The sequence below is a fragment of the Scyliorhinus torazame genome, chromosome 13 (assembly GCF_047496885.1).
Source record: "Scyliorhinus torazame isolate Kashiwa2021f chromosome 13, sScyTor2.1, whole genome shotgun sequence".
NCBI lineage: Eukaryota > Metazoa > Chordata > Chondrichthyes > Carcharhiniformes > Scyliorhinidae > Scyliorhinus > Scyliorhinus torazame.
The window spans coordinates 209673672-209682255 of record NC_092719.1 but is presented as its reverse complement, the minus strand read 5'-3'; positions in this window follow the sequence as shown (position 1 = coordinate 209682255).

Sequence of the window (8584 nt, the reverse complement as noted above, 5' to 3'; positions counted from 1 at the left end):
AGATACACCTAACCTCATAAAGCATATTAATTAACTAGCAGAAGTGACAATCTAATACATTGCCCTGGCAGTTCAGGGATATATCTGCCCTTGAGGTCTGGGTCTGTGCGTTCCCCAGCACTTCCATTGATCCCTGAAGGCAGCAGGACGGGTAGATAAGATGGTTAAGAAGACATAGGGATACTTGCCTTTATTAGTTAAGGCATAGAATATAAGAGCAGAGAGGTTATGATGGAGCTGTATAAAACGCTCGTTAGGCCACAGCTAGAGTACTGTGTGCAGTTCTGGTCATCACATTATAGGAAGAATGTGATTGCACTGGAGGGGGTGCAGAGGAGATTCACCAGGACGTTGCCTGGGCTGGAGTGTTTCAGCTGAAGAGAGGCTGGATAGGCTGGGGTTGTTATCCTTAGAGCAGAGAAGGCTGAGGGGGACCTGATTGAGGTGTATAAGATTATGAGGGGCATAGATTGGGTGGATAGGAAGTAACCTTTCCTCTTAGCGGAGGGGTCAATAACCAGCTGGCATAGATTTAAGGTAAGGGGCAGGAGGTTTAGAGGGGATGGGAGGAAAAACCTTTTCACCCAGAGGGGGGTGGGAATCACTGCCTGAAAGGGTGGTGGAGGCAGGATTTAAGAAGGCAACATTTAAGAAGCATTTAGATGAGCACTTGAAATACCGTAGCGTACAAGGACCAAGTGCTGGAAAGTGGGGTTGGAGTAGCTGGTGCTTAATGGCCAGCCTGGACACGATGGACTGAAGGGGCCTCTCTCCATGCTGTAAAAACTCCATTACTCTATTTTCTTTGAACTTTGAAAACATCAGTTAGCACACAGCTAGACTACAGTGTATAGTTCTGACCACCATATTACTGGAAGGATGCGATCGCATTGGAGAAGACGCAGAGGAGATTTATGAGGGTTTTACTGGGAATTGACAATTTTAGCTATCTGGGAAGATTGGAAAGTGTTTTCTTTGAAATGTAGGAAGCTGAGGGAAGATTTAACTGACGGGTATAAAATTCAGAGGGACCCAGACAGATTGGACGAGGAGAAACAATTTCCTGAGCAGAGAGGTTAATAACCAGGAGCATGGGTTTAAAGTGAGTAGCAGAAAAAGATAATCGGGACTGGAGGAGAATTTGTTTTCACCCAGGGGTAGTGGGGACCTGGAACTGACTGCCTGAAAAGGTACTGGCGGCAGAAACCCCCTCAATTCTTGTAAAAAAAAAATAACTTGCCCGTGGGGCAGCACTGTGGATAGCACAATTGCTTCACAGCTCCAGGGTCCCAGGTTCGATTCCCGGCTTGGGTCACTGTCTGTGCGGAGTCTGCACATCCTCCCAGTGTGTGCGTGGGTTTCCTCCCACAGTCCAAAAATGTGCAGGTTAGGTGGATTGGCCATGATAAATTGCCCTTAGTGTCCAAAATTGCCCTTAGTGTTGGGTGGGGTTACTGGGTTATGGGGATAGGGTGGAGGTGTGGACCTTGGGTAGGGTGCTCTTTCCAAGAGCCTGTGCAGACTAGATGGACCAAATGGCCTCCTTCTGCACTGTAAATTCTATGATACATGGCTACAGAGCAGGAGTTGGAAAGTGGCATTGGGCTGGATAGTTTTCATTTTGGCTGGCACAGACATGATAGGCCAATCAACCAATGTGCCGTGAATTTTTTATGTTTCTACTGTTCTGGCCAATGTTAGCAGGTCATGGAATAAACCAAATTGATTCCTTCCTTAGTACTATGGGTGAAGAGTCTGGTGTAGGGGCATGGGGTGTGCAAACATAATTGAAGTACAGGGTCAACATTACCCTGTCACAAAGCAGAAGCACAAGGGAAGGCAACGCAATACATTTCAGATTTCGCTGTTATGCAGAGAATGGAGTGTGGGGAAAACAGAAACACTGGCATAGTTTTGTAAGGGCCACGAAGAATCCAGCACGAGTTTTCAGGATACAAAATAATAACATTTATTTACTATAACATATATACATAACAGTAGCAGTAACTTCCCTTGCTACCTTCTCCTTCCTGCTGGTTCCTGAACTGGCCAGCTTATTTATACTAGGAGTTTCTCCGCCCCCCTCATTGGGGAAACTCATACCCCCACAGGATTGTGGGATAGTCATTAGTCCCCAGCCAATCGTAAGTAGGCAGGTTACAACATCCCTCCCCCCTAAAGTCCAAGGAATCCACCGAAGACCCTGGCGAAGGAAGGCGTCGGACTCGTTTGGCCGCAGGCCGGACGCCATTTGCACGCGGCGCTGGATCAGGCGGCGTGTAACGAGACGGAGACCGGCGCTTCCGTGATGAACGGTGCGGTTGTACATCCACGGCCCGTGGACCCGAGGATTCCCCCTCTGATGCATCCTGTGTCTCCATCTCGGAGTCTGAGTCTGCTGCCTCCGTCATGTCAGCGTCTCTATCTCCATTCGGTCCCGTAACGACCTGCGCAGGCTTCGAGTGAGGCGCCAGTGGAAGATTTTGAGGTCTATCTTCCCTTGTCTCTGGTCTCTGCGGCTGTAGAAATGAGCTCCGGGGGCGGGGAATCTTTTGAGGGGATGATCTTCTGGACCGGACGTGGTCTACATGTTTTCGCTGGAGACGACCCTGGGCTTGCACTTGGTAAGATATAGGGCCCGTTTGGCGAAAGATTACACCAGGAACCCATTGGGCACCACCAGCAAAATTCCGCACGAATACTGGGTCACCGGGCGCAAACTGCCGAATCGGACGACGCCGAGACAATCCCTGTCCCTTCCGTTCTTGTGTGCGGCGTACTTTTGCGCCAATGTCCGGGAAAACCATACTAAGGCGGGTGCGAAGTCTCCGGCCCATTAGGAGTTCTGCGGGAGCTACCCCAGTCACTGCATGGGGGGTGGTCCTGTACGTAAACAAAAAGCGAGCCAGTCTCGTGTCCATTGATCCGGAAGACTGCTTCTTTAGGCCTCTTTTGAATGTCTGCACTGCACGCTCTGCCAACCCATTTGAAGCCGGGTGGTAAGGGGCAGTGCGGATATGGCGTATGCCGTTCATCTTTGTAAACCTAGCAAACACCTCACTCGTGAATGGAGTGCCGTTATCCGTGACCAGCACCTCGGGGAGGCCATGCGTACTAAACGATAAACCCATCTTTTCAATTGTTGCGCAGAACGTTGTCCCCTGCATCTTATGCACCTCCAGCCATTTGGACTGGGCGTCAATTAGTAGAAGGAATATGGATCCTTGAAAAGGGCCTGCGAAATCTGCATGCAAGCGTGCCCAAGGCCGCCCTGGCCATTCCCAGTGGTGTAGGGGCGCGGCCAGCGGAAGCTTCTGATGCTCCTGGCAAATGGAGCAGTTTTGGGCCACCTTCTCAATGTCGGTGTCGAGGCCTGGCCACCAGACATAACTCCGGGCCAACATTGTCATCTTGGTCACGCCTGGATGCCCATTGTGCAAGTCTGATAATATCAGCTCCTGGCCTTTTTCTGGGACAATCACACGCGTCCCCCACAAGAGGATGCCGTCTTCCACGCTGAACTCTGCCAGCTTGGAGGAAAATGCCCGCAACTCGCCTGGGAGCTGTCTATGCTGCCCACCATACAGGACTATGTGCCGAACCTTTGACAAGACTGGCTCCGTCTGGGTCCACTCACGGATCTGTGATGCCGTGACAGGCAAGGTGTCCATAAAATGTAGGGTTGCAACCACCTCACCGGTCGTGGGGGTCGACATGGGGCCGGTCGATAAAGGCAATCGGCTCAGTGCGTCGGCATTTGCTATCTGCGTACCTGGTTTGTGCTCCAGAGAATACTCGTATGCAGCAAGCAACAAAGCCCAGCGCTGGATCCGTGCAGAAGCAATGGGCGGTATTGGCTTACCCTCTCTGAAAAGTCCCAGCAGGGGCTTATGATCAATCACGATGGTGAAATGGCGGCCGTACACATACTGGTGGAAGCGTTTCACCGCAAAAAACACTGCCAGGCCCTCCTTCTCGATCTGCGCGTACTTTTTCTCCGCTGCAGTCAATGTGCGGGAGGCGAAAGCTATCGGTCGCTCGGCCCCGTTCTCCATCTTGTGGGACAGGGCGGCCCCAATACCATACGGGGATGCATCACATGTGACGAGCAAAGGCTTTCCCGGATCATAGTGGGTTAGTAACCCAGACGACGACAATTGTTGCTTTACCCGCCGGAAAGCGGTTCCTTGCGGCTGACCCCAAACCCAGGTGTGATTTTTCTTTAGCAGAAGGTGCAAAGGGGCCAGCGTAGTTGCCAGATTGGGGAGGAACTTCCCGTAATAGTTTACGACACCGAGAAAAGAACGAAGATGCGAAGTGTCAGTCGGGGCGGGAGCCTGTTGAATTGCACGCACCTTCTCTGCGACGGGGTGCAGACCCTCGCGGTCCACCCGATAACCTAGGTAGACTACTTCTTTTGCCTGAAATACGCACTTTGTGCGACGTAAACGGACTCCAGCCTCCGAAAGGCGTCTAAGGACAGCCTCCAGATTTTCCAAATGTTCTTGCTCCGACGTCCCTGTAATCAAAACGTCATCTAGGTAGACAGCCACATGTGGTAAACCTCTCAAAATGCCCTCCATAACACGTTGAAAAATTGCGCAGGCAGAGGATACTCCAAAAGGCAACCGTGTATATTCATACAGGCCCCGGTGTGTATTAATTGTTACATATGGTCGGGAGGCAGGGTCCAGCTCCAACTGCAGGTAGGCGTGACTCATATCTAATTTTGTGAATGAGAGTCCACCTGCAAGTTTCACGTAGAGATCCTCTATGCGAGGCATTGGATATCGGTCGAGTCGGGAAACTGTATTCACTGTAAGTTTATAGTCGCCACACAAGCGAACTGTGGCATCTGGCTTCATTACAGGCACAATTGGTGCTGCCCAGTCAGCAAAACGGACGGGCCTGATAATCCCCAAACTCTCCAAACGAGTGAGCTCCCCTTCTACCTTCTCGAGCAAGGCGTAAGGCACTGGGCGCGCCCGGAAATAGCACGGCGTGGCTCCTGGTTCAACTTGGATACGGGCTATGGCCCCTTTTATTTTCCCCAAACCAGGCTGGAATACATCTGGGTATCGTCCTAGCACCTCAGTCAACCCTTCAGAAACTGTTTGGAGGATGTGCTGCCATTGCAACTGCAAATGGCGCAACCAGTCCCGACCCAACAGGCTGGGCCCATGGCCACGCACCACGATAAGTGGGAAACGCCCCTCCTGGCGTCCATAGACAACAGGGGTCATTGTAGTTCCTGCAATGCCCAGTGGTTCCCCCGTGTAGGTGGCCAACCTGGCCTGTGAGCTAGTTAATGTAAGGGTCTGTATACCCTGCTTGATGCGGTCGAATGTCCTCTGGGCGATCACGGAGACCGCTGCGCCAGTATCCAACTCCATCTCAAGCGGGTGGCCATTGACCCGTACTGTCACCTTAATGGGGGCCACATGGGGAGCTGCCACACAATGCAGCTGCAGGCAGTCGTCCTCCGTCTCCACGTCCTCAGGAGTAGTCGCCGCAGGTTCATCCACATGGAAGGTACGGCCTCTGGGCTGGTCCCAGTTACGGCCCCTGGGCTGTTCCCAGTTTCGGTCGGAACGACGGCGCCTCTGGCGTCCCCAGGACCGCCGTCCGCGACGGGGTCGGCGCCTACAAGTCTGACACGGACATGGCTCCTCATGCATTGGCTCTGGAGAAGGCTCCCTTCGGGGAGGAATGTCCGATGGCCACTGGCGTCAGTCCGGACGTTGCCTCGCCCAAGGTACCGCAGGAGTGCGGGGGGACGTTTTTGGGCGGAAAGGGTTGTGCCCCAAGGCATGCACTTCCATTCCCTGTAGCTCCTGTAGTCCTCGCTCTGCGCTCTCTCGGGACAAGACTATTTGAATGGCCTGTTGAAACGTCAATGTTGGCTCCGCTAACAACTTTCTCTGGGTTGCTGCATTGTTTTTTGTTTTTAAATATATTTTATTGAAAATGTTTTCCAAACAACAATTTTTCCCTCTTACAAAGCAAACGAAACAATAACAAAACAGAAATTTTTAACAATACACAGGTAACAAAACCCCATTGTCTATTGACCTAAACTAAACTAACCCCCCCCCCCTCCCCCTGGGTTGCTGCTGCTGGTCATCTGTCATCCCTCTAACGTTCCCCTAGGTAGTCGAGAAATGGCTGCCACCTCCTGGTGAACCCTTGAGCCGATCCTCTCAGGGCAAACTTTATCTGCTCCAGTTTAATGAACCCCGCCATATCATTTACCCAGGCCTCCAGTCCGGGGGGTTTTGCCTCCTTCCACATGAGTAGGATCCTGCGCCGGGCTACTATGGACGCAAAGGCCACGACATTGGCCTCTTTCGCCTCCTGCACTCCCGGCTCTTCCGCAACTCCAAATAGTGCTAACCCCCAGCCTGGTTTGACCCGGGCCTTCAGCACCTGCGAAATCACTCCCGTCACTCCCTTCCAATACCCTTCCAGTGCCGGGCACGCCCAAAACATATGTGCGTGGTTTGCCGGGCTCCCGCCACACCTCCCACATTTGTCCTCCACTCCAAAGAACCTGCTCAATCTTGCCCCCGTTATGTGTGCTCTATGTAGCACCTTAAATTGAATCAGGCTAAGCCTGGTGCATGAGGAAGAGGAATTTACCCTGCTTAGGGCATCAGCCCACATACCCTCCTCTATCTCCTCCCCTAATTCTTCTTCTCACTTTCCTTTTAGTTCGCCCACCGACTCCTCCCCCTCTTCCCTCATCTCTCTATAAATCTCTGACACCTTGCCCTCTCCGACCCACAGCCCTGAAAGCACCCTGTCCTGTATCCCCTGTGTCGGGAGCAACGGAAATTCCCTCACCTGTTGTCTAGTAAACGCCCTCACCTGCATATATCGCAAGAAATTTCCCCGGGGCAACTTATACTTTTCCTCCAATGCTCCCAAGCTCGCAAAAGTCCCATCTATAAATAAATCTCCCACCTTCCTAATTCCCAACTGGTACCAGCTCTGAAATCCTCCATCCATTCTTCCTGGGGCGAACCTATGGTTGTTCCTGATAGGGGACCCCACCAGGGCTCCCCGCACCCCTCTCTGTCGCCTCCACTGTCCCCAGATATTCAGTGTTGCCGCCACCACCGAGTTCGTGGTAAACTTTTTAGGTGAGAACGGTAGCGGCGCCGTCACCAGCGCCTCTAAACTCGTCCCTTCACAGAACTTTCTCTCCAGTCTTTTCCACGCCGCTCCCTCACCCTCCATCATCCATCTACGTATCATTGCCACATTGGCGGCCCAATAGTAATCACCCAAGTTCGGTAGTGCCAGTCCTCCTCTGTCCCTACTATGCTGAAGGAACCCCCTCCTTACTCTCGGAACTTTCCCTGCCCACACGAAGCTCGTGATGCTCCTATCTATTTTATTAAAAAAGGTCTTGGTGATTCGTATAGGGAGACATTGAAATACAAATAAGAACCTCGGGAGGACCATCATCTTAATTGCTTGCACCCTGCCTGCCAGCGATAGAGGCTGCATGTCCCACCTCTTGAAGTCCTCCTCCATTTGTTCTACCAGCCGTGTCAGATTAAGTCTGTGCAAGGTTCCCCAGCTCCTAGCGATCTGAATCCCCAGGTATCGGAAGTTTCTTTCCACTTTCCTTAGCGGTAAGCCTTCTATCTCTCTACTCTGGTCCCCTGGATGTATCACAAATAATTCACTCTTCCCCATGTTTAGCCTATACCCCGAGAATTCCCCGAACCCCCTCAAAATTCGCATAACCTCTATCATCCCCCCCGCTAGGTCCGACACGTATAACAATAGGTCATCTGCGTATAACGAGACTCGGTGTTCTTCTCCCCCTCTAATCACCCCTCCCCATTTCCTGGAGTCTCTCAACGCCATGGCCAGAGGTTCAATTGCCAACGCGAACAACAATGGAGACAGCGGGCATCCCTGTCTTGTTCCCCTATATAATCGGAAATACTCCGACCTATGTCGACCTGTAACTACACTTGCCGTTGGAGCCCCATAAAGAAGTCTAACCCAGCTAATAAACCCGTTCCCAAACCCAAACCTCCTTAACACTTCCCATAAATACTCCCACTCCACCGTATCAAATACCTTCTCTGCGTCCATTGACGCCACTATCTCTGCCTCCCCCTCCACTGGGGGCATCATTATCACCCCTAATAGTCGTCGCACGTTAACATTCAGTTGTCTCCCTTTTACGAACCCTGTCTGGTCTTCGTGCACCAGCCCCGGGACACAGTCCTCTATCCTCGATGCCAGTATCTTTGCCAGCAATTTGGCGTCCACGTTCAATAGTGAAATAGGTCTATAGGACCCGCACTGCAACGGATCTTTGTCCCTCTTCAAAATTAGCGATATCGTCGCCTCCAACATCGTCGGGGGTAGAGTCCCCCCTTCCCTGGCCTCATTGAACGTCCTCGCCATCAACGGGGCCAACAAGTCCACATATTTTCTGTAATATTCCACCGGGAACCCGTCTGGCCCCGGGGCCTTCCCTGCTTGCATGCTTCCCAGTCCCTTAATAACCTCGTCCACCTCAATCGGCGCCCCCAGGCCTGCCACCTCCTGCTCCTCCACT